The sequence below is a fragment of the Corvus cornix genome, chromosome 4 (genome assembly GCF_000738735.6).
Source record: "Corvus cornix cornix isolate S_Up_H32 chromosome 4, ASM73873v5, whole genome shotgun sequence".
Taxonomy (NCBI): domain Eukaryota; kingdom Metazoa; phylum Chordata; class Aves; order Passeriformes; family Corvidae; genus Corvus; species Corvus cornix.
Window position 1 is genome coordinate 18,776,242 of NC_046334.1, and position 27,463 is coordinate 18,803,704.

The 27,463-nt window shown below is 43.1% G+C and overlaps 1 protein-coding gene across 3 annotated transcripts in view; it reads right to left on the reverse strand.

Moving 5' to 3' along the window:
* GPRIN3 (GPRIN family member 3) overlaps nt 1-4,432 on the reverse strand; it is a 33,443-nt gene extending 29,011 nt beyond the window's left edge. Inside the window, exon 1 of one of the 3 annotated variants that reach the window (XM_039550669.1) lies at nt 3,957-4,432. The gene's annotated coding sequence lies outside the window, so the exon portion shown is untranslated. Of the gene's footprint in view, nt 1-3,464; nt 3,738-3,956 lie in introns of those variants that run through there. The other 2 variants (XM_039550667.1, XM_039550668.1) reach the window with 2 other exon arrangements.
* Between the last annotated feature and the right edge of the window lie 23,031 nt (nt 4,433-27,463).

A 27,463-nucleotide genomic window follows, 5' to 3' on the forward strand; every position in this document is an offset into this window, starting at 1 on the left:
GCTAGAAGCATAATTCTAGGTTATGAAATTTTGTTCTCTCTGTAGCTGTGAGACTACGAGCAGATTGCCTATACTCCTACACCAGTGAGGATTTCACAAACTGTAGGCAGGATGTTGATCCCCTTAGCTTTGGCTGAGTCTGACAGAGGGAGTTTATGTTCTTAAAAATAACGGTGTCAGTAACAGTTGCAGGACCCAAATTTGACAAATTTTACCACTGCCAAAGTATTTTGCTAATGAAATCTGTCTAACCTAGCACTTGCTGGACACTCTTCAGCAAGTTTGAGACTCAAAAATGCTATCTTCTCTCTGTCCTGACCCTGTAGAATTAATTCACAGCCACTATTCTTATTGCTGGGCTGACTCTGGATGGGCTTCATAATTCAGAAATGTGTAACTTTTGGGACCAGCCACCCTAAGGAAACATACATATATTCTTCTGATTGCAAAAGGAGTTGAAGAAAAGGTGCAACCATGAGAAGGGGAAAGCATATATTGAAAAAACTCAGAGATACTAGCCCAGTTTGGGGGATGGAAGTTGAGTTTGAATGAGTGAGGGAAAGATACCTCTCGGGTAGTAACATTTCAAAATCTTATATTGGAGGGGATATACAATTGGACAAACAGTTGAGGAACAGTTCCTAAGATGCTGACACCAGCCTGTAGAAAATTCACCAGAATTCTAGAGCTCACTGTTACTTTATTCAATCAGATATGGTATCTCAGCTCTGTGACAATTTTTCAGACCTTTTAAGGGTCCATCACTGTTTATATTTAGTGCATCACTGTCTATACTTTGTGAAATCTTATGAATAGACATTTTCTGGGACTTGTAATAAAAAAATCTTCATGAATTTTAAGAACACTCTTTGTCCTGACATTTAAGTCGTTACACAATCAGAATGTACTTTTCTTAATTTTAACACTTTGAAGACAACTAGGTCATTCTAAAGGCTGAATCCTGCTATCTTTATTCATGCGAACAAACCTTACTCACAGGCATCATCATATCACTTACTCCATGGGATGGTCTGCATGTAAAGACCTTTAATTTTCAGACCTCTTATATCACCCTCCCTCCCTATGCATTAAGCTTGTAGACAGGGCAAGTGAAGGTGGTTACAAACACACCCCCAAACAAAAAAAAAAAAACACCCCAACCCAAACAAAAAAAAAAGTTAATTTCAAAGAAATTTATTTTGTACCGTGTCCCACAGAAGGTGCCTTCAGACTACTCAATCTCATCCTTTTGTTGAGATTCAAGATGCTACATGCTGCTGGAAAAATCGACAATATTCTGTCAAAGCCACCTACCTCTGGCCCATACTCTCAGACTTTGTGCTTTCTAGAGAGCTTTAAGTCCAGGCTTAAGCATACTTCAAAGCAAGTAAAACTCACAACATTCAAGTCAAAGACTCGCAAAGTAATGACATTGTATATGTCAGCCTAGACATCATAGCCAGTGGTGGGATTTACAGCTCTCTAAGACAGGAAAGCAACTCTTTTTCTCACCAACACTCGGAGGCACAGCTGAACAAAAGCAGTTACAAAAACAATTCACTGCAATGGGCACCCTGAGTTTGCAGTTTGTATATTACTCAGTATAGCTTCTTGGTACCATTTACTCTAGGTGACCTTAAACCTACTTGAAGCTGGCTGGGAGAGAAGACAGACCTTTTAGGATGGAGGTCCCGGGAAAAGAAACCCTTCTGACTTCTCGAGGACACCAAAGGTCTATTGTTATTCCTGAGCTGCAGACTCTACGGAAGTGAGGTGGGGGAAAAACTCTAATATAGGCAGATCCAAAGTTATACATGTAGAAATATTTAATTCAAATGCTCCTTTTACAGACAGGCAACCAGCTTCTGAGAAAACCTTGGCTTGCAAAGAAATGCAGGGATCACTGCCTGTAACTAATGGAACAGAAGTTCCCACCGTGTAGTCGTGGGAAAGAAAAGTTTGTACCATTGGGTGAATAGACAGGGGAATACTGAGCATGAGGTTATTATCTCCACACGTGACATTAACAAGGGCCTGCCTGGAATCCACTGTGCAGCACCGGTGACCAGCGAGGACGGTGGTGGAGGCTCAAAGAAGAGCAGCCCAGACATTTCTCCTGGGGAGCATCTGCATTCCAGGGAGAGACCAAGAGAGTCAAGTCTATTTATCTCATCGGAGACGTTAAGTGGCTATTTAATTACTGCCCTTAAATACTTGAGCAGAGGGAGATGATCTGAAACTAGATAGCTATTTAATCTGACAAACAAAACATTACAAGATCCAGTAGCTAGAAGATGAAGTCAGAAAAGTTCAAAGTGGAATAGAGATGCAAACGATTAACAAAGCAACTAAAAATTGGAGCCAATTAACCAGGAATGTAGTCAATCCCCATCGTTGGAAGTCATTAAATCAAGACTGTTTGAAGAGGCTGGTGGGCCAGACCTTAGAATCACTGGGGAATAGTCTCTGCTTTATATTATGGAAGAGGTTAGACTATGGGATCATAATAATTCCTTATGATTCTACTAAATGCACCACCAGCGTTATTATCTTCCTTGCCAAAAAAAGAAGGATGAAGGAATAAAGCATGAATGAAGCTAAGGCCTGTATGGGGCACAAAACACAAGCTGAATGTGGACAACACAAGCCACAGATCAGGAGCTGACATCATCAGTAGTTTTGTCACCAACTACAGAAAGAGAAGGAAAAGGCCGTGAGAGATTCGTGCCCAGCCCCAACGCCCTGAGCCAGGCAAGGGACATCACCTGGCCAACTCGTCACGGCGCGATGCTCCTTGACCGTGACACCCCAGCTCGCAACCCGAGCGGACCCTCCCGCTGTCGGCCCAGAGCCGCCACACCACAGTGTGGTGCCACCGGGGGATACCCCAGCTCAGCCTCACCGCTGTGTCCGCCCGGGGGACGCCCCTTGGGCACGATCCCCGCTCTGGGAGGCGGAAGGCGGCAGCTGGGATTGCCCCCGTGGCAGCGGCCGCCTCCGGGGCATCTTCCGCGCTGCGACATCGCGGCCGCGGGCACGTTGCCGTGACGACCGCGCCGCGCATCCCCCCGGCCCGTCCCGGCGGTGGGGGGCATCTCATCATTATTCCCTCCATCTTTTTTATTTCTTTTCTTAAGTTTTCCGCGCGCCCGTACCACGCGGGACCCAAAGTCGCTTACAAGCGCCGGTAAAAACGAGCAGAGGATGAGAGAGGCACCCTCGGGGCCGGCCCGGCCGCCCCCACCCGCTGGTGCCCGCCCGGCGGGGCGGCCACGGCCCCTCCCGCCGCGGCTCCCCGGGATGCGCGCCCCGGTCCGCCCGGCTCCGAGTCCCGCGCCGGGCACAGCCGGCAGGGCGAGGCACGCCCGCCTCGCCCCGGCACCTGCCCACGCACCCGCCCCGCTGCTCTCTGGCGCCGAACACCCTCGCTGGTGTGTGTGTGTGTGTGCCGTGTAGGTGCTCACCATGCCCGCTGCGCTCCCCCCGCCCCTCACCTCCGCGGCGGCGCCTGGGCAGCCGCGGGCACACCGCCGCCGCGGGCAGGGATGACCTTGCGGAGAAATCCATCATCCGGGCAGGAAAACAAGCCGTTCCTCGGGGTGTGCGGCGGCGGGAGGAGGGCTCCGCTTGGGCGGCCCTTCCCGCCGCGGGGCCAGGACGGAGGCGATCCGTGCCACCACCGACGAGGCGGCGGCGGCGGGAGGCGCGGGCAGCCCGGCCAGGCTCCGCCGCCGCCCGGGGAGCTGCGCCTCCGGCCGCTGCCAGCTGCGGCTCCCGGCCGGCTCGGGAGGCGGGGAGCGCCGGGGCTGCGGCGCTGGGCTGGGGCCGGGCTCCCCCGCGGCCGCAGCAGAGCGGGGCAGCTCCCGGGCCCCGCCGGCGGGGAGGGACCGCGGCAGCCCCGGTGCGCTCGGCCCCCGCACCCCGCCCTCCCAAACGCGCAGGGCGCGGACACGTACCTGCTTCCAGGGAGACATTTCCCGCTGACGCCAGCCCCACCCCAGGCCTCGCCTGGCTTTTATAGAGTGGGAGCTGGCGGCTCCTGTCCTCCATCAGGCGCATGGGGCCGAGCAGGGGGCCCTTGGCATCCCCCCGGGAGAGCTCGGCAGCCGCGCCGGAGCCCCGGGCTCGCTCTGCGTTGTCACCTCTGCCAGCCAGCTGCTCTCCAGCTTCTAGCCCAAAACTAGGTGCTGGGATGCTTCACGGCAGAAGAGCTAGAACCTCACGCCCCAAATCCGCCAATTCCATCCACCTGTGCTAGCCGTGCATGTGTCCGCGGAGGAAGCGTTCAGCCAGCGAGGCACCTCCTGAGCCCTCTGCTTGCGGGGTGGTACAGGTTTGCGCGCGGAATTGCAGTGGATGCAAATGCGGTTCAGCTCTTGTTACGCTTTCAATTTGGATTGTTGTTTTTGATAGGCAAATTTGGCTTCCTGTGTGAAGCACTGCCCTGTTTCCCTGAAAAAAAAAAAAAAGAAAAAAAAAAAAGTAGATCAAGCAAAAGGCGGCAAAAGAGGTTTTGGTTTGGAGCTCTTAATTATCCGGAAATCTTTGATCTAATTTCGGTTTATTCCCACCACAGTGGAATTTTATCTCTCTCTGCTGCAATCACAGGAAATGGTTCTGCAGTGCCCGGAGACTCAAGTCAAATACATGTTTTCAACTGGGAAGATTTTAACTCTTCTGCCATCCCTTAGGAATAAATAGGAGCAGGATTTTTTAAAAACTATAGGACAAGCTGTGAGGAGAACTCTGTTGCAATATGGAAAAGATTGAGGGGAAAAAAGAACAGGTGACTAGGGTATCTTAAAAAAATAATTTTTATCCCTAAACGTTGTAGGCATCATATCAAATGTAGGAATCATATTCCCTCGATCCTTATGAATGGACCCATATTTTATTCGCTGCTTTACCAAACACCCTCTGGCTCAGTTACTGATCCTAAGTCTCTTTGACTCGTGAGTTAAGCGATCATGAAAAACACCTTACATTTCCTACCGTAGCAAATGTAATTTCTTCCCCAACAGTGGCTGCTAAGATCAGCCCATATTTATGTAGTAGCCATTCCTGAATGTGGCTTTCTGACAGTTATTTAACCATGGAAAATTTAAGATATGTTTTTAATGTTCAGCTACAATAACCACTTTTTCACATATGTCAAAGCCAAACCAGCAGTACTCTTAAGAGCCTTAACATCCCAAGCATCCATCACTGGAAGGAGATTGGAGAGAGCATCAGACTTTATCAGGAAAAGATTTATAGCACTAGCACATCCAAGGCTTCCCAGTAGCTCTTCTTTGCTTTGTTCTCTTCAAAATCTTGCTACTTTTTTTGGTGCTCTGGAGGACTGAATGAAGCCTGGTCCTACCTCTGCCCATGTCTGAATCAGGAATACAAGGTCAGCTTGGCAAACCCAGTCAGTGTTCAATTCTTCTTCATTATTCTGCTAAATGACCTATTTTTAAAGAAACATTGCCAAACTTCCTAGAATTAATCCTCCTGCCATTAACATTACTACAGTGGAACTTCCCTTTTTTTGATAAAGAAGGAAAAGGGCTGGATGATGCAATTTCCTTTTGTCAGCAATTACACTTTTATGAAGAGGTAGCTGTCAGCACTTACAGACCTTGCAGCTGCAAGGACTTTGTGGGACCTCACAGGCTGCTCAACAAGGGACAATTACAATTAGAGTTGTTTTCATAAACCTTCCTAAACATGAGATACCTTATTCAGATTCTTAAGAGAGATCTTTCTTTTGACAATCCAGCCTTGAAAGTCACACTTATAGACATTCAGCTGCAATGACTAGGAAGCTTTTCTATTTTAGGGTTGTGAAGCACCCTCAGAGCAGGTTCCAGAACCTATGTGTAATTGACATTCTGAGGCAAAAAAGAGAGGAACTGGGAGCTTTTTTGCTCCAAGCCCCTCCATGCTCATGCACCTCATAAGTAGTGTCCACGTTTTCCCGTTGAGTTCAGATACACCTTTCTTCTGTCTGTACAGCATTGCTGAGAATTCCCATGCTGCTCTCAAGCAGTCATACCTGAGCACTGGGGTCTACTATTATTATGTCTGATGGACAAGGAATTCCTAGAGAATAGAAGACTGTAACATGACTGAAATACTGCTCAGCTAATAATCCCTTTCCCATGCCCAGTAGGGCATGGATGCTTTGGTCTCCGAATGCAGTGATGATCAGGGAAAGCTAAGAAGAGGTTTTTAAGAGACTCAGGTTGTTGCAGAGGCTGGTTGAGCTGATGCACTCAGGGCATGGCCACTTTGTTTATGAACTCTTCTCACACACCTGCTTTTTCCTCTATGTCCTTTACTCTTCCTTGAACCACAGTCTGCCATGTAATGGCTTCATTTGGTACATTAGGCGATATTGGTTTTAAAGACTTCTAAATGATTTTCTAAACCCTGTTATGCTCTGAAGTCTGCTAGCCACTCTTCTGCTAGTCAAGACAAGTCATCACATCTCAACACATCGATGTGTCACCATATCAATGCAAACTAGAGATTTAGATTATTCTGATTTATTTATCTGAGTGTTTAACTCCCTTAATCACCTGTGAATCATGGCCAATTTGATACTATTACCCATCCTTTTTTCTGCTTCTATCTCCAGCTATATGCTTTTGGTTTGTGTTGACTTTTTGTAGGTCTCAATGCAGAAAGCAATCATACTGAGGGCAGCATATAGATGGTTGCTTAGCTTTAGGCACTGTACTTAACACTTTAAATAAAGTCAGCAGAACATGCTTAAAATTAAGTGTGTGCAGAGGTCTCAATAATATTGAGAATAATAAAGAATTTGAGCTCTTTAACTTGCTAGTATGGTCTGAGGTGAAAGCATAAATGTAACAGCAGAGGGTTCATCTTTTGATATGTCTTAGACCAGAGCTCAGGACAACAGGAGCCTGGGTTTTTAAGAGCTGTCAGAGTCCAATTAGCCATCGGAATGACAACCACACTTCTGCAGTGCCCTTGACTCTTGTAGAGTAGTTTAAAATCTCATCTTCAAACTGTATCACTATCTGGCTAAAAGAAATTCCTTACTGTAGCTGAAAAAAATTCCTTACTGTGGCTGAAAAAAAAATAGATTTGATGATTTATCAAAATGAATAGTGGTGTAACGTTGAAAAGATGCGCAGTTGGCCTAAACTAGTGTGGTTTCATTTACTTCGGTAGTGCTAGGCAAATTTACATTGTTGTTATTGCACTGCTTCTACTGTATTTGTTAACATATTTTGAGTTTTGATGATGTTAATACCAAATTTAAATTGTGTGGAAGCCTTATTTTTTTTTTTAACACCTTTTGTGTCTTCTTTAGGAAAAGGAGTTAGGAATACTTCAAAAAGTAAGTAGAAACATAACTTTTCCCCAGCAAAACTTCAGTTCAAGATTTAGCTGTAAAAGGCAATGAAGAGCAGATTTGTGAATACAGTCATTTAACATTTATGCTTTCGTGAAGGCACTTTTAACTTTACTTTCCATTAGTGTGAAAAACAAGTTGAATGACTGGATGAATATGTTTATTTGGGACCAGGACCTGAGCCAAAAAAGGTGCAGGTCCTCTGGTGTGATAGCTGCAGCTGACAGCTGTATCTTTAGAGACAAACGTATCAAGAAGGAAAACCATACCATGCCCAAGGTGATGTGGCGCGTGTGTTTTGTGATCGTGCGCCTTCTGTACAACCAGCAGAGCAGAGTAAATGTTCACTCCACGTGTTGCACAGCATCTGCTTCTCTCTCTACCTCTCACAGACCTAATGGGCTGTACCAGGCATCTCACAAATAGATGCACTGTTCAGCCACGGTAATAACTCTCCTGGGTCATTAGACTGGGACTGATATCACATTTTATGGCTAGAAATAATGGGTTCTGTTGGTCATACTTAAGAATGTTGCCCTTAAACATTTTGGTCTTTATAAAAATAGTAATAAAAAGGATATATTGAAAACTGCATGGAACAAATAGTATGCTGTTGTGAGTGAACTCAATATTTGGGGGGTGTTTCATGGTGGTCCTAAAACCCTATGGATCCATGAGCGAGCTGCTGTACCTCTGGCACTTACGGCAAATTTCAGTTAAAAATATGTAAGCACGTGAATTTCTACAGCATTGTGAAAATGATTTTGCATCTCACCATGCACCTTTTGCCAGCATTTGTTTCCATCTGAGCTGTGAAGGTGCTCATGGGGTACTTCAACCACCCCAACATATACAGGAGAGACAGTAATGTGTAGGCAGTCCTGGAGGTCCTTTGAGTGCATCAACTTCTTCACCCAAGTGACAGAGGAGCAGAGGAGAGCTGCTCACTGGACCTCATACTTGCCAACAAGGAGGGGCTCACTGGGGATGTGAGGATCAAAGGCAGCAATGACAATGAGATGGTGGAGTTTGGGAACCTGAAAGGAGGTAGGACAGTAAAAAGCAAGCTTACAACCCTGGACATCAGGACAGCAGATTTTGGCCTTTTCAAAGGGTAGACACCCATAAAATAAAGCCCTAGAGGAAAGAGTGGCCCAAGAAAGGTGGTTAATATTCAAGCATCACCTCCTCTGCGCTCAGGAGCAATTTATCCCAATGAGGAGGAAGTCAGGCAAAATTTCTGCATGAATGAACAATGAGCTCTCAGACAATCTCAGAGACAAAAAGGAAGCATACAGGGAGATGGAGCAAGGATGGGTAACCTGAGAGGAATACAGATCCATTGTCAGAGCATCCAGGGGTGAAGTTAAGAAAGATAAAGCCCAGCTGGAATTTAATCTGTCTAGGAATGCCAAGGCAACAAGAAGGGCTTCTATGGGTAAATAGGTAACAAAAAGAAGATGAGGGAAAATGTGGATGCATTCATTGCTGAATGAGATGGGAGACCTCTTTACACTGGATTTGGAAAAGGCTGTAAGAATGCCTCCTTCACCTCAGTCTTTACTAGCAAGACTGACCTTCAGAAATCCCAGGTCCCTGAAACCAGGGGATCTCTGTATCAGAGGAGACATAACATTGGTGGACAAGGATCAGGTTAGACAATATTTAAGCGGACTGGACATGCACAAAGATCAAGAAGAAGGACCCAGGCCAGTCAGCCACATTTCAATCCTTGGAAGGTGATGGAGCAGCTAAACTTGGAAACTGTTTCCAGGCACATGAAGGATCAGACTGTTGTCGGCAGTAGCCAACACAGTTTCACCAAGGGGAAGACGTGCTTGACCAACTTGATAAACTCCATGGGGAAATGACTGGCTTTGTAGATGAGAAGAGAACAGTGATTATTGTCTACCTACACTTCAGGAAGGATTCTGACACTGACTCCTCTAAGATTCTTATAGTGAACATGAAGTGTGGGCTGGATGAACAATGAGCTGGATTGAATAGTGGCTGAACAGATGTGTCCAGAAGGTGGTGATGAGTGGTCAGAAATGTAATTGTAGACCAGTCACTGGTGGTATGTCCCAGAGATGAAGACTGGGTTAATATATTAACAGTATTAAATAATATTAAATAATATATTAAACATCCTCGTTCATGATCTGGATGGTGGTGCAAAGTGCACCCTCAGCAACTTTGCTGATGGCACAGATCTGGTAGGGTGGCTGATACAGCAGAGGGTTGTGCTGCCTTCCAAAGACACCTCAAGAGGCTGGAGATGTGGGCTGACAGAAACCTGAGGCTTTTCAGCAAGGGGAAGCGCAGGGAGCAGTAACCCCAGGCACTGGTATATGCTGGGGCTGCCCGTCTGAAAGGCTGTGAGGGTGACCAAGGACTGACACACTTGCCCAGAGAAGCTGTGGAGTCTCCATCGTTGGAGGTATTCCAAACCCATTTGGGTGTGGTCCCAGGCAGCTTGGTCTAGGTGGCCCTGCTTGAACAGGGGTGTTGGACCAGATGACCTCCAGAGATCCCTTCCAACCTGTAGAAATCTGTGATTCTGTGATTCCTTTGGTATGATGGGAACCTTTGGCCAATGTGCTGTGACGCTTCTCTTTTCACCCTTAGACTCTGAGGAAGATAATTGGGTATGATTCATTTCACATTCTGCTATTCCCATTTAACACATTCTATGTATTCATTACTGTGTTCCTACATGTGAAGCAGGCCACACACAAGAAAATAACCTTCTCCCTTTTCAGCAAATTAAAACAAACGATTTGATGAGTCAGTAATTTATACTGTTTACCTCTTTTTATGTCAACAATCCCGAGACCTGGAACAACACATAATCATAATGATTATAGACATAATGAGCTGATTTATTACGTAGTCACCACATGGTATTCCGGTGCATATTCAGCTGTAATGATGTCAAACAATACGACTGGAAAATCTATCTGCTCAGACAACCGCTGCCTACTGGGAACAATGAATTATGCTAATGCAGTACCAGACACATGGGTTCTCTGGACTCACTGCTCCATCTCTACTTAAATTATGTATATGTCAAAAGCCTTTGACATTTTTAGAATTTCAGGAAAAAGGAAAATCAGTTGGGGATTCCTTTAAGGAGTGATTGTGAGTGCTGAAGGTAAATGTAAATGAAATACTCTCCCAATACATTTCTGTGATATGGATACACTCCTACAGCTGTACATTTTCACTGAGTTTTAGAAACTGTTTGTTCTGATTGCACGTCTAGTTCTGCCTACTTCCTTGGCTGTGCAAAGTGTTATTCCAGAGGGGAATATCCTTTGACAGGGCTATCACAGCCACTTTCATATCTTTGCATTTCATTGCACAAGACAGAATCTTCTCCTCATGCTACCAAAAGAACCATTCCCTGCACCACTACTAAAGATGTTTATGGCTCACAGTTGCCCCCTAAAACATGAATTTTTATGCTGATTCGTACAACAGGTGAGATGAAAAGCAAATGTAATAGGTGCTGCAAGGTGAGTAGATAAATGACAGATATGTGCAAGCACAGAGGATAAGTACCATGAACAGTAAAGAGAGGAGATAAGAAGAACTGAAGAGGAGCAGAGGCTCTTGTTTAAATATAAAAAGTGTCAAAACCCCAAGAATAACTATATATACCATAGGTTAGTGTAGAACCACACATCCAAAAAGAAAAAAAATCTGGATTGAAATCACTTGTTCATATCATCTCTAAACATGTGAGTGCTCCATTGGAACAGAAAGCCTTACATTAATTCCAGGCAGCTGACAAAATAAAATATCAGGTGTTTCTGCTTCCTGCATATATTCACTAATTTTCACTAGAATCCCACTGACAGAGGGTCTCAACTGTCTGATGCAACTGTGCTTTGCAACATTCCTGGTTATCATCTTTAAGTTTGCCTGGGCATACATTATTCCTGTGTTCTGTATAAAAATGTCTGATTTACTTTCTCTTGGCCATTCTTTGTGTTGTATCTATCAAGATGATGTATCTATCAGTCATCTATCTATTATGTTGTTTCATCTAAAGTAAGAAGTCAAATATTTACAAATTATTCCCTTTTCATGCATCTATTGCATCTCTGGTCCAGCCATGGTTCTAATAACATTATTGGTCTCAGAAACAGGTAATAGCTGCTCTATTTATCTGAATACATAGATATTATATCTTTGGCTGAAAAAGCTTGGCTGTAGCTCAGTTGTACTCAGTGTAATTGTTTCTAGTAGCAGAGCTTGATCTTTTTAAAAAGCCTGTTTTGTCTTTTTTTTTTTCCTCCTTTTCTTACCATTGCAGTAATTACCTCCACTTGATCAAACCAACTGATTTTACAGTTTCTCAATTTAAAGTAGGTCAGGCCCTGTCTTCTGTTTGTCTGGATTACTTTCTGTTTGAGCTCTCATGCGTGTTGTAAACAGCTCACCTGGTCACACTGGACAGCCTCATCTGCAGACTCAGCCAGCCCCATGCAAACAGACACAAATGTGCCCAAATGGACACACTGCACCTTCCACGTGGGCTCCTCTGGACCAGGCTTCACCATGGGGATTGCACTGGTTTAGTTTCACTTGAATGGACAAGGTCTGCCTGGGAGGTTCACCCTCCCTCTTTGTCCTTGTAGCTCTTTCTGCCAGGCTGATTTTCCACTCTGCCTTGGTTATGCTCCCTTTACAGTCCTTCCTTGCTGCAGGCATCATCCAAACGCTGTTCCTAGCACCAAGAACGTGCATCATTCAAGCCAGGACTGAGCTGATCCACTGGGATATATACGGGGCCCATTCTATATGATTTCAGCATTTTTATGACCTGTGAACCTACAGAAAGCGTTTTGAGACAGGCTTTCTGCGGCACAGACCATCACTGTTTCCCACTCTGGTTCTACCAAAACACACGTCCACTTTGGCTTTTGGTGAATTGCATCAGGGGTAGCAGCATGATTATCGCAAGGTGTTTTGTCTGATTATTATTTAAAGATGTTTTTTCCTCTGGACTTTGAGACCTCCCTCCAGAAAATGAGCAGGTCAAGGTTCAGCGATTCACAGGGAGATTGGGAAGAGTCCTGCCTCACAGCTGCAGAGCAACAAGACATTTTTCTGTCAGTGCTAAGGAAATGTACTGTCAAAAAATTGTCTCTGAGCTCAACACAACAGACACTGAAATTTCTAGGTGACTTCTGATCTCAGTGGACAAGGCAAAAATCATGGAATAAGTCACAGATGGCAGATGAACAAATGTTTTACTATCCCTTTAAAGTCAACATCCCTTAATATAATTTCAGGAGAACTTGACCTTTTCTTTGAGCTAAAAAATCTTCAGACTCCTGTTAACCAGGGAAAAGGGCAGGGAGAAATAGCTGAAACTAATTCTAATAATTTTATATTATCTTGCCTACTGATAAGATATTTGAATAGTACTCAGCATGGAAAAAGAAGGTAAATTTTCCATCTACATCTAATGGGAATTTAATGTCACATTGCTTTATCACAGAAACTTTGATTAATTAGCAGCATTCTGAACTCAGAAACTAATGGTCTGTGAGTTTAGCTTGTCTCTAGAAGGTGATTAACTTAAAAACCACTAAGACTTGCTATTTCTTCTTAGAATCATAGGCTCATTTAGGTTGGAAAAGCCATTTAAAATCATCAAGGCCAAGCATTAACCCAGCACTCCCTCTGTCCTTTCCCTTTAGAATTGGTAGAATGAGGCACCTTCTACTAGTGATGATATTCTAACCTCTTCTTCTGAAGACGGTATCAAAGTTTTCTCAATGGATATTAGTCTTCTCACCTGGCCATGGATACAAATGCACCTCAGAGTGTAGCTTGCCAGATGGAGTAAGAATCACAACATCTCTCTACTTCAGATAGCAGAGGGAAGACTATTTTTTGTGACAGTTCTGTTGAGAATTTCAGGCATATTTCAGGCACAAGAAGAAAAAGTATTTTACTGTTGGCTTTGTGAAATAAAGCCAGATACTATAGCTGACCAAATGACTTCATGTTTTTTGTCCATGCTGTAGCAGCAAGGCAAAAATTGTTAGTTCTTATGATACACCTGACAAAAAACATCCCCACCATGAGTAAATTTTATTATATTGTTTTCAGGAAGCATTGTAGAGGTATAACAGTGGTGAAAACTCCCCGGATTCCAGAAAGATATGATATTTGGGAAAATACACTGTCTAGAATACACAAGCCTGGCTCTGTCTTTCATTTACTCCCTTACTATTGTTATTTGCCCTTCTTCTTAGCTGAATATAAGGTGCTACTCTGTGTAGCTAAAGTGTTAAGATCAATGCTGTGTGTGTAGCCAGAGGTATTAAAAGACACTTGCTGACACCATCAACAGCACTGAACCTCCCCCACACTAAGAGCACCAACCCCCCAAAACTGTAAAGTAGAAACAAATTACCTAGATGACCATCTGACAGGCTGAATATTTTAGAATAAGTTTGTTAAAGATGCACTCATGAGCTTCACTACGGTTTACAGATTAGTCACCAGAACATTCTCAGTTGGCATAGAAATGTGAGTGTTTTGGAGCTGGAGGACTCCAAGTGTCTCACTGCACTTTTGGGTATGAATATTTTCTAGGCTAAAAAATGACCAAGGCTGGCTCAAGTATTTTGGGAAAGAATTTTTTTTTTTACAAATATGAGAAAGACAGAAATGGTTCAGGGGTTGGAGTACTGGATTCTGACATGATTTTATATCCATTTGAGCATAATCATCGATGTCCTTCATTATGCCAGTCAAACTTTTAGGGCCTTGGTTCTCTCTGCTTTACAGGACAGTTGCCTAAGAATAACAGAATTGGGAGCTATTTGGAGCAAAGGAGATAGCTCTCTGTGAAACAGGGCTACCAGGTTTTTAGAGTTTTTTCCTTCTTTTCCAAGCTTGCAGCAGAGTAGGACATACCTGAGTACTGTGATGACCAGAGCTGACAGAGAACACTCAGTCCAGGTTTGCTTTCTCTGAGCTCATGTGTGTGAAACAGGAAGAGACGCAAAAATCCGTGGTAGCCATATTGTCAGTCAACGGCTTACAAAACCAGCAGATTTGATACTTGGGAATAGAAACTACCTGAAACCTGTATCATATACAAAATGGCTCCTTTTTAATGGATAATAATGTTTGGCAGATTCTCCTGGGCTTTGACATTTCTTCCCACAAGGCACATGTGAAAGAAGCCAGGCAGCTCAGGCCGAGGATCTCACACATCTCTGTCGCACCAGACTAGCTTTTTCCCCCTCATTCTTCCTGTGGCAAGTTGACTGATCTCCTTACCTGTGAATCCTAAGGTGCTAATTTCTCCTGTCTCTCAGGAAATAAAAATATTAAGAGCGAGGTATTGCAAGAGTGGCACTGTTTGGGTTTTATATTGGTAAAATCTTTTTCAGATTTGTTTGGCTTATTGGCAGCTTTATGCTCCGAGGCTTTGCAAAAGGAAATCACCCATTTTCCAATACAACAGAGCAAGCATGACAAAATCTGTCCTGCTGTGCTCTGGTGAAGCAGCTGCTTGGTATTATGGGATGCATATTGACATGGTGTTCCCTTGTCAAATAGCACAGAACTGTTTCCTGGCTGACAAAACGTTCTGGACAGCCTAGTGGCTTTCCCCAATCCAGTTGCTAATTCCTGCAATCTCCTACCCCTATAATAGCTACAAAATCCTCTCTTCTGACACCACTATTAAGCACAAAGACATTCTTGCCCTTATGAGTCTCCACCACATCACATTTCCCCATGCTCCCATTGGGAATGACCTCAGCCCTCATGTGATGGTGCCTTCCAGCCTCCCATCTTTTTCCTGTTTGTGATGAATGGTTATGAGTCAGTTGCCTTTTTTTCCCTCCTGTGATGGCATCCTGATGGGATGACTGCAAAATCAGGGGCCTGGGACTAGTCCTACCTTCCTGCTCATCATCAGATTCAGATGCTGTGAGATCCTGGATGTGGTCACTGAACAGGATGCCAAAGCAGTGAGAGTATATAGCAAATAAAAATCCTCTTTCCTCTATTGTTTCCATATAATAGATGAAAAACTGCAAAGTTCTCAGCAATCATGACGAATGCTTCTGTGGTTATATACACAAACACACACACAGAGAAATATATAACCCAGGATAAGGTTTTCCACGCCTACATCCTCATGCTGTATGACTGGTTGCTTGAAAGGAGCTGGAGCTCTCCATTTTTTTTAGTGCTTAGTCCTCTAGATATACCCATGTTGGATTTAAATGAGCAAATTGTACCTGTTTCTCTTGTGAGAGTGCTCTGAGCCAGCATTTTGATCCAAGTGAGGCCAACTGGCAATACTGTAAGAGGCAATCATTATCAGTAAACTGAAATCAGTGAATCTCTGGCAATTTATAACAGGTAAGAATCTGCCTTTAGTAACAGGGAAAGCCTTGAGGCTTGTCTGAGAGGTATGGTAAGACACAGCAATCCTCAGCAGCAATAAAGCTGTCATAATGACCTGAAGCTAAAAGGTCTGGCTTAAGTGAGCATCCTGGGACTCACAGAATGGCACTGCCAGATACAGCAACCCCCTGGTTAATGCAACGACCCTGAGAAATGAAATAGGTGGCCGCCACAAAGCAGTCGTGAAACTGCTTTTGCTGGTTATTGAAAGCTGTAAAGAGCAGGGGAACAATGTGGTAGCATGAGCCAGGCTGGGTCCTGGGAAGACACATGGAAGTCCAGTCAGAAAAATTCTTCAGTTTTTGAAAACAGTTGTAAATTAATTAACTCTCTCTGCCTGTTACCTTTTTGTAATACTCAGAGAGGGCATGATTCTTACTTGCAGCAGAGTATCATGTTTCTATGTCACTGGAATAACAAACATTTTAAATTTATAGGGGTCTTTTTAGATCAGCTCTTTGCCTAAGTATAAATCACTTTTCCTCGTTACAGGGGAAGAAAAGCATAAATATGACTTGACATTCTTATCACCTATCCATTCCCCAACTAAAAGATTTACTGTGTTGCTCTCTGGGAAACATTCCTGTAGTTAAGGGACTCATGTAAAAAAACTCAGCTGTGAGACAACCTTATGTGTCTGGGAGATGTAAGTCAAACTCTAGTAATCTTCTTGAATCTATAGTACATTAGCTGCCAGATTGCAAAGGATGGATAAGACTCTTCTATTTTTCACTTGACTTCGACATAACTACCATAAAAGCCATATACTCTACAGAACATTGTGATGTATGAGAGGCTTGTGGCCATTAAAATTTACTAGAGTATGGCTTACTATTTAAACCAGAATCTCTTAAGGCAGTGAATTCTTTACTAATACCTTCAGTGTAATTGAAAAATTGATTTGTATATGGTGAATATTATTTGAAGCTGTAGTGTTTGCAGATTTGCTCTAGCTCCTTTTAACCTGAATGTATATGCAAAAGTATCCTGCTTCCAGGAGAAACCAATACCCTCCTTCAGGAGTCACCACAGAGATTTTTTTCCCACATTGATGTCCCCAGTTTTCTAAAATGTGTGATTATTCCACACGTTTCTGCTCTGATGGAAAGGGTCGCACTGCTCATTGGTATAGCTGCCTGAGAACTCTCTTCAGCACAGAAAATTTGGTTGTGACTGGTCTTTAAGTGGCTTATCCTAGTGGACACAAAGGCAGCAGCCTGTAACAGATAGTGTACAGCCATGCTGATAACACAGTTGGTAATAAAGCCTCATCCTTGGCAGGCCCTTTGGAAGAAACTCTGCCCCCGTGTAACTCCTTCTGAGCTCAGCACATCATCAAACTTTACCACAGACAAAAATAAACAGGAACTTCAGTAATTAATGAAGACAGTATTGGTGAGCCTTCATTTTATCATTTCCACTAAAGCTAATGAATTTGCTATTGATACTGACGGCCATAGGATTGTCTTCCTGTACACTTTAACAGTTGTCTATTGTGCATAAATATAAAGAATTCATACTTGATATTAAAAAAAGGAAAAAAATGTTAAAAATCTGTTTATCTTAGCTGAAGAGCAATATCAGCTGGTCACACACAAAGGAAACTCACTTCTGATTCTGTTCACCTGACTCAGCCCATTTGGGTTTTTTTGACTGAGCTTAATCCTTTGCACTAGAATAAATGGCAGGCTGCTGGCAGATTTTCTAAATGAGACCAGGAAATCCTTGCTGAGTGATTGAAAGCTACTTCTTCCTGTGATCCATCCTTCCTGGCAGGAATCTCCATCCTCACGTCTGAGAGAGCAAAGTATGTGATTCTTAAAGCCATCTGTCTTGTGATTTTAATAAAAATTCTTGAAGCCTCAGGCACTCAAGGAAACCTTTCTCTGCATTGACTTCATTCTACATACAGTAAGCTGTGGTAAGGGAGTGGAATAGGCAGAGGAGGAAGTGAAAAAAAAAAAAGAGAAGTTAATTTCTGCTTTACTTGCACCAGAAAGAGTTGCAAGTCCATTTCTGAGTTCCTTGAAGACATTTGTTGGGATTCTGCATAGGATCATGCTGAGAGGCCTTGTGCAGATGTTAAAGTGGCTCTTTTCTGCTAGTGAGAAATCTATGCCATGAACTTCTTAATTCATTCCTGTCAGACTCAGATATGCATTTGTCTATGCAAGTTTTAATGTAGGAATAGTGATTATCTTGCTTATCTTTGAAATTTGTCCCTGTCTTGAGCGCTAGGATTTTTCTTACTGGTTCCCTTTACTGGTTCCCTTTTCTCCTCCTGCACTGATTCTCTTCATTTACTTTTAGTTATGCTGATTATCTATGTGTGAAGCAAACACTGAATTTATCATCATTGCAGAATACTTCCCAGGAAGTCTTGGGTTGCCAAGGTTTCTATCAAAGGTCACAGTACAATCTATACCTTTTCCAGAAGATCTTCTCCCTATGATGCCATGCCAGGTTTTGAGCATAGAGCCACTGCTGTTCCTTCCTTGGCTTAGGTTTACCTTTTGCTGTCCTAGTGCATTCTCATCAGATGATTTTGGCAAGTCTTCTGACCCACAAACAAGCATCACTGTCACAGCAAGGTGATGCTGACAAGAACTTCCTATGTTGCCTGTTCCCTCAGGAGTGTGGCCTTCAGAAGCATCTCAACCAACACATAAGCAGAGCACGTCCTGTACTTTCCCTTAGCCGCTGGTGACTCTTCAGCACCACTGCCCATGCACACATCCACCAGCAGCTAAATAATTCAATGGCTGCTGAGGGATATATTGGAAAAATTCAATTGGTCTTCTAAGAAGTGTATATTAATGAAGTGTGTCTATTTATGAAACCGCTTTAATAGGCAGCAGGAGAATTGTTGAGAATTCTACCAAGGGCAACGGGTACAATTTATACTGCTAACAGAGGATATTATTCACATCCAGAAGAATAAATTGGATATCACCAATGCACTGAATTACTCTCTTGAAATAGAGGTGGGGAGTAGAAGAAAAAATAATATCCCAAAAGCATTAAAGAATCCATCAAAGAGTTTAGAGTTTTTATTAAAAAGTGTAATCAAAGCTGAATCCAATTGTGCTCTCACTCTAGCTTAATGGCTGGCAATGCTCCTCTGATCTCAGTGGCATTGCTAAAAGGGAGTCAGTACAGTCAGAAGCAGATTCTTTTTAGTCTCATTTTCTTAAGGTAAAAGTGAGCTGAAGAGAAAAACCTATTTATTTACCAAGATTGATGAGAAGAGGCTAGAGAAATGAAAGCAATATTCCCGCCTGTGTTCAGCTGTATTGCAGAACTGCAGAGATTAACCATGCCATCTCCAGGGGCAGTCCCCTCCTTGTCACAGATGTGAGGCATTCTGGCAGCAGGACACAGAAGAATTGGCATGCCCTGTGCCTGCCTGTTTGCCCCATGCTACAGCGTGGCCTCCACTAAGTGGCACCACAGTGTTTATCAGGACTCATCTTAGGTGACAAGGGTCTCAACACTGGCTAAAGCTGAAGTTAAAAAAATTTTTTGAAGTTTTTTTAACTGCTTGGCACAGGCTAGCATCGTGTAAAGGGAGAGTATTCAAGGGAAAAGAAGGTGCAAGATGCACCCCATGCTAGGGAGAGATAAGACAAAGTCAGCTCCTTTTCTGAAACTCACTGGGAGTTTTGTAATATTCCAGAAAGAGCAATCTGAGTCCCTAATAGAAAATGTCAGCATCCCAACCTCTGAAAAAACGATAACCATTAGAAATGTTTCACATCAGCGTTAAAGCCCGTATGTTTTTCGAATGTTTAAACTTCTGGAAAATACAGCATAGCCTCTCCCATGTGCTGAGCACTGATGTGCCAGCTTTAGCTTACTGACTCCTCAGAGGTTAAAGGAAGTTGTGTAAGGAATGGACACAGATGAGTTAAGTCTCTCACACAGAAGAGATGTGGTGTGTTTGTGGAGTAACCAACATGTTGCTTTTCCGTGTAAGTCAGCAGTGTGTGGATTTTTCTCTTGTGCTGCATGTGCTGTTTACTGACTCATTTTAACTGTCTTTCCACAGAGGATAACAATGTGCTTGCTATCTATAGCCACTGAACTCAGACTTAGCCCTTTCTCCTCCAGGACTGTTCCCTGCCTGAATGAGACAGGAGCAAGGACAGCCATTTTGGACACATGAAATAAAGGTGCAGAGGGGGTTTCAATAGGGGGAAAAAGGCAGCCACCTAAGATGGTTTTTCTCCCCTTGTATGGATTTTCTGATCCTCATACAATACAGAGCATGCAGCTGGGTGACATTTTTTCTGGAGAACTAATGCTGATCAAAGTTCAAGCTCCTGGAGGGTCCAGGGGGATGATGTAAGCTGCTAGACCAGACCATCGTGCCTTCATGTATTTCATCACTTTACTAGGGCCAGCTAGCACTCTGCTGAGAAATTCCTGTGCTTGGCTGGCTGGCAGGTAGGATGCTCCAGGTCCATACCCAATCACCCAGTCACCTCGTGGAGGACATAAACATTTACAAAATTTGATGGAGCTTGCTCCATGACATTTGGCTTCATCCTGCAGCAGAGGGGCCACACACACAGTGTTTGCTTGAGGACTGCCAGAAGGATGTGGGGGAATGTATTTTCAGGGCAGTTTTCAGTGGCTACAGTCCTGCCTGCCTCCTCCTCACAGCTGCAGCCTCCTGCCTCTCCTCAGACCAGCATAAACACTCCCTTGCCTCCATGGTCAGCTGGAACAGAGGGCTAATGAAGGCAAAAAGTATCACTCTCCTAACTATCAATTTTATCTATACCCGCTCTCCAAACCATCTCACCATAAGTGTACAGGGACCTCCGGCCACCTCAAGTGCAGGGTGGGAAGAGGAGTGCAAACTCCAGATCATAATCTTGGCCTAAGCTGTTGTGGAACTGTACTTAAGCTGTGGATAAGGCCCCAGCCCTCCTCTACCACTTCTCTTTACAATGCTGGTATGAAAAGCAATTGTTTTTTAGTTCTGCTTCAGAAACAAGAAGTGGGCCTTTCAGTTTCTATAAATAAAAACCTGCCCTTCTTACAATAAGCCATCATAGCCCAAGGTTTAATTCAAAAGGAAGAGTGGCTTTTTCAAGGTTTGAAAGACTAAAAAAATACTGTAATGGATCTCACCACATAGTGGTCACTAATGAAGCACGGAACTTATGAAAAACTGTGGACATAGAAACACAGTTTGTCCTGGAGGGGCTGAGTGGTCCCATACAAGTGAATAACTTGTGATAGGTACAGTAAACTCATTTAATATACAACATTCTTCATTCCATATTTGCACAAGGCTTTACCAAAGAAACCTCGTTCTCTGTTGCTGCATAAGTAATACCATAATATGATACAGAGCAGCTGAACAGGAAAAGTGAGGAAGTTTCCTGCAGAAATCAGGCAGATGGATTCAGGGCCCTGCCTACTTTTCATTGGACTGCCACTGGAAGGCAAGTGTCTGTACAGAATTCACCGAAGCTTTTCCAGCTGAGATCTTCAAGTGGGTCAGGCATCCCTGCAGGACAGCTTGATAAGCTGAACATACCATTCAAATTTCACCCACAAAAGTAAAAGCTTTCAGATTCTTCCCTTGAGAGGAACTTCAGGTGATGCCTGGTTGGCAGCCCTCTAGACGTTAACCTTAGAAGCCCTAAAATCTCTAATTCCACAAGCAGTACATCTGTAAAGCATGCCTATTATTCACTGCTGTGCTACTCCAGCTGAATTCCAAAGCAGCTCTGTAACTGGTGCAAAATCTGACTAATGAAGCGCTAAATCAAGCCCAGCAAGTAGAAGGATTCAATTCTTTTTTAGTTCAAAGCTTTTGCAATTAAGGATAATTATGATCCAATATTTAAACTGCTTCTGTTTCAGTTTTCCTGCAGATGAGATTTGGGTTTTGCACACATAATACTGTTTCGTTTCAGTAAATATTTCAGTAATAGTATAAGTGGTCTATTATCATGTAGTAAAAATCTGTTGCAACATTTATTTACTAATAGCTCTGAACTATTCAGAAATGGCCAAAAATAAAAAAAGCCACAACCCAGCAGCCCAGTCTGGAAATGCATGAATGGGTTTGCAAGAGCACTGTTTGCTTTTTCCCTGTAAGCTTCTATTGCTGCAGGGAAATTTGATTTATGAAGCCCTGAGTCCATGTCTGCTTCAGACCCTGGCCTGTTGCTTAATTTAGCAACAAGGCATCGGCTGTGGATTGGCTGCCTTGGAGCAGCACAGCAGTTGGGCTCACTCTCGCTTTCCCTTGTGTAAGGTCACTTTCTCCACCAGCTTGAATGTGTGATGTGCTGCATACAAATAGACAGGAAAAGGCAAAAGCCTGTTGTGAAAACTGTCTGGCTCTCTGGTACTCACCAACAACATTCAGCCTGTAGCAGCTGAAATGACACTGCCATACTGCTCCCACCCTATACCTTAAGCCTCCCTTCAGCCCTTCTCTGTTTCTGCAAGTGTTTTCCTCCAACCTCCTGTGCTCCTTGTTTGCTTTGTTATTTTCCAGCACCTTTATCCAAGAGGCTTTATTTTGCAGACATTTTGGAGTGGTGACAGACCATCTGAGCTCCAGACTGTTCAGTTCAATAGACCAAAAGGAAGGTGATATGACAGCTGGAGTAAGTATCATACCATTTAACATACATAGTGAGATGCGACGGACTCTTAAGTCTTACAACCTCACATGCTGACTGGCTGGAATATGGAGGTGTAATAGGTAAAAAAACAACTAATAGGAGTCCTAAAGGGTTCAGCACCTAAATGTTGGCTTTATTTTTTTCCCAGGCATGTCTCTGTGTTTTCAGAACATGAAGTAAAGTTCCTTTCTATTTGTATCTTTTAGCCCCTTAAGTGTATATTCTTTATAACCCAGTTTAGGTCTGGAAGAGCTGCAGTCGCTCCTGCAGGAATCAAATGGAGGATATGGTCCATTGTAGAATTTGCATTTATCAGATGTCAAAGAACAGAGATAAAGCAATTTTTAATGTCCTCTTCCAGCAAGTGCAGAGCTTATATCTCTAAAAGTTGCTCACCACTTTGGTTGGATTAACCCTTCAGTTATTAACTTCAGGAGGTGTTCTACTTGACTCTGCACCATGTACCATATTAGATATACATATTCCCATGGATGAAAGCTGTATAGAGCTTCATAAGCAAAGCAGAGACATTCTACCACCATGGGACAGTCCTTCTGCCAAGAAGCAGGCTTATTCAAGCAAATAGTAAGTCTCAAGAACCCTTTCTAATGAAATTTTTCACAGAATCTAAATATAGACATTTCTGTCAATTCCCTCATTAATAAATCACAAAGAAGAAAACACAATTTCTGTTTACACTGAAGACAAACCAAATAATACAACCTTTATTTGGCATTGGTTTCTGCTATGACTTTTTTCATAGCTGACCTTTTCTATTTCAAGAGAGATCTTTATAAAAAATAAGCAGGGATGGGGGGTGGAGGAAGAAATGAAATTATCTTGCTGAAGTGATAATTAAGCAAGACAAGGGCCATGAAAATAATATATTTTCAAAGGTCTGGGCACGCTCAGTTGTCTTGGGCAACAGGACAACATAAGTGACGCTCTGCCCCTCCTACAGCCCTTCCTGTCCCTGACATCAGCACATCACTGTCATTAAAACTGTCATAAAAAATAGATGGGGCTGATGGGCTGGCTGAGAGAAGCTGTGACAGCTGCTTCATGTGTGTCACTGGGTTTTATCACTCCATTACAGGATAATGATAATGATTAGCCTTGCCTTGCTCTCAGAATGGAAAGAGGTATTTTTGATGAAAGGAACTAAAAACTTGGTTTGGGCATCATGGCAAGATTTCAAGAATCAACAGCATCTGTCAGCACAACTCTTAGTAGTTATTCTAATCTGTATTCCAATGACACCCAGATGGCAAGTGTATGAGACAACCCCTGACCTGAAGGGCTCATAAGTTTAAAGAGAAAAGGGACATGGTGTGGAAGAGGAAGCCATTTTGGGTGTGTTAATGTGCAGTACTGGCTGAAATACATGCATGTATGCATGGAAATTTTGTACACAAATGTAGGGCAAGCCAATTTCTAGCACTGCCTGCCAAGAAGCTCTTGCTTGTGACACAGAGCTACCTTGTACTCATGCCAGGTTTGTTTCCCACTCAGCAGGTGATGTGACAACTCATACAGGTTCTCTGAACTGTATGACAGGCACCAAACTCTTACCTGTATGTGAAACCAGGGTGTCCTGAGTTAGCTCCTCTGATTTGGTCTGTACTCTTCACAACCGACAGGGTTTTGTTCTGGGCTGAAAGCATTAGAAAATTAGTCAAAGGTTCTGGGTCAGTTGCAGACTTTCTTGTTGATGCTAAGGATTTAAGACAAGAGAAATACACAAGGAACCTAATTGCACAGATAATCTCAGTTCCTGTATTTCTGAGAACTCAATTTTTCAGTCTTCATGCTCATTAATATAGTGTTTTAGGCTCTCAAACAAATCCGAAATGTTCCAGGTAGTATTATCTGGTAACCATACATACTGGTAGGTATTCTCACAGTTTCTAGCATTCCTCTTCACTCTTCCTCGCACAAAGGAAGTAGAAATCTGACTGCAAACACACCAACACTGAATGATCTGAAAGAGTATCTGTTACACCAACAAGTATTTTGTGGCTTGTCTGGGGCCAGGGTCTACCATCTTTATTTAATTGTGAGTGTTTCTTGCTCAGGAGACAGTCCAAATATAATTAGTTTTTCTTATAATTTAAGCATAGGGGAAACAGGCTCATGGCTTTAATGAAGTATCCCTTTCTATGAAGACGAAAATGGAAGTTCTCAGCAAAGCAAGCACATTAAACTGTGTCATGGAACCATAGGTTCTGAAAATTGTTCAAATCACATTCTCAGCTTTCCTCACAGGGTAACATAGGCTACTTTCTCCACAGCAATTATCTCTAAACAAGCTTTAATTTTTCCTACATTTGGAATTTATTTTCTTATTACAGTGGGAAGTTCCTTGGACATGAAGGATTTTTCTTGTCTTGTGAATCTTCAAGAGAAGATGCACATGTTGCACATGCAACAAAGCCATGGGCTTTTAATGACTTTTTGGAACAAAACAAAGCCAGTAAAAAAAACAGACAGAAACACAGATGTCTTTCCCTTTAATCAAGTGGGCCCCAAATCTGAGATTGCTGTGCCACTGTCAGATGAAAATGCGACTTGACGTTTGTTCACCTCCCTTGCCACTCGTTAGTTGGTCTGTACTGCTCCTCAGCTGGAGCTCTGTTGTGCTGTGCCAGCTAACACTTCACTGACCACAGGGATCATGAGCAAGGTGGACTCTGTGCCCTGCAGTTCTACCACTTACTGGCATGCAGGCCACCAGAACCTCCAGCTTGTGTCTGGCTTCATTCAAATCAGGTGTCAGTGATGACTGAACCACCTGTAGATCTTGAGAAAACTGATACTGTATCTCAGCAAGTGCAAATGGAGTTTTTTTTCATTTCGTATAGTAAGTTATTACTCCAGAAGAGCTTTAATCTCTGTCTCCCAGACTCCTACACGTATTCCAGGGCTGATATGTTATATAAACCCCATACACAAGCCATAGCCAGAGAAGTCTAAGGTGTCATCTCTTCTGAAACATTCATTTCTTAGCAAAGCTGACCCACTCCTTTCCAGCCAAGAGAGGACTGTGGGTGGGCTAAACCATGAAGCAGGCAACTTGTGAGAAGGAGAATATTACAACTTTAAAATACACTAGCAAGACAAGATCCTAGAAAGACCTGTCTGTGATCCACGCGGTGAGTGTAGGATCTGGCTGCACGCTGCCTGGTATCAGTGGAAGCAGAAGCAGTCATTCCTCTGTGGGTGTGTAACGAAGTCAAATATAGTTTGGGAGTAATCCAAAGATATCAATGTAATTGCTCAGTGCTACGTCTGCATGGTGTGCAGAGGAAGGAAATGGCAATTTCATTAAGCTTTTAGTGCAAACAACACACCTCTTTGTCTTGCTTAGTTCCTACACGTTACTCATGATTTGTTGCCTTCACCATATTTCATTTGTATAAACTGAACTGTCATTTTGCAAAGGGGACACTGGCTTTCATTTTATAATCAGTAAAATTATTTAGTACATTCTGGTTTTATTCATAACAGAACAGAATGTACACGGTCCTCATAATTGGTCTTTTGGCTTACAAGGTAAAGGTATGAAGTGAAAAAAAGATGGTACTTTATGAGTTCTGGATTGTAATAGTCTTCAAAAAGCAGCAAAAAAATAGCACAATATTCTGACCTATAATTACTTAAACAATGTAATTTGTGGTAGAAGCACAGAACATTTTGCAACACAGTGACATGTTAATACCTGCAGATGAATTCCTTTAGGTACTCTTTGAGAAGCATCACTTTTAACAGCCAGACTCTCCCACTGGCAGAGTAGGCAGATGGTTCTGTCCCATGGAGATGTGGAGGAGGAGTCACAGCAGGCAGCAGAGGGACAGCCTGCACACTTGGACAGTCTGCTTGGTTCAAGAGCCATGTAAACACCTCCACTCTTTCATCCCCTCCCTGCCATCCTCATTTAAGAGAATGCAGCTCTGGTTCAAGTTGCTGCTGCTGCTTGGAGGCTCAGTGGAATATTTTTAACCATTAGCTGTACAGGCACCAGGAATGACCCAGCTCCTTCTGGTCCATGGTGTTCCTCTACAGCACCACATCCTTTGCTCAGCCTTCCAGGCTGATTATCTCAGGGTGTCCCTACCTGCCCAAGCTCTCTCCTCTCCTCTCCTCTCCTCTCCTCTCCTCACACCTGCACTTATTCCAAGTCTTTTCTTCCTCCACAAAGTGTGCCCTTCAGCCCTTTGCTTGGTTACTCCTGCCAAAGCATGCAAGGGTTTCAAGATCACCTTAACTTTTGACCAACACTGACACTCTGTGTTTCTCATGTACTTCATCTTCTCCTGGAAAGGCAGCTCCACTGTATTTGTTTAGAGAGGCAGAGAAAAGCCTAAAGCAAAACTGTAAAAGCTGCCTCAGGCATTGCCAGTGCCTGTTAAAGTGGGTGGAACCAGGCAAAGCTATCTCCTAGACATTTCAAAAACCTGCTAAAGTGCCCAATCTGTCATGATTTCATGCACTTACACTGTCAAGAAGAGCATTAGGAGAGAAAATTGAAATGAGCTTCTAACCTGAGAATATTTTTAGTTTCCAGTCTAAGCGTTTTGGCATTCAGAATTGTAACTGCATGGAACGGGCTGCAATTTCCCTCTTCCCTGGGCTGATGTGATTTTTTACTCCTTAAATCTTCCTGTAAATTTTTAATGGAAACTGCACATTTTCCATGGTTTTGAGCAGTTTTCTTCATTTGTGTAAATGGGAATCTTTTGATGTTTTCTAAGATTAGTCAAAATTTTAAGATATTGCATGTTAATAAAATTTGGTAATGAAATTGTGAATTTTGGTGAGAAGAAGACCTTTGCAAAAGACTTTTCTGCTAAAAACTCTTCAATTGCTTACAGAGATGGTTAGTATTTCCATGTTCAAAGAATGATGAAAAGAGTAAAGAATATAATATGCCTTCTTTGACTACCTGTATTACTTGCTGTAGAAAATTTAGTGAAGAGCACATGAACTTTGA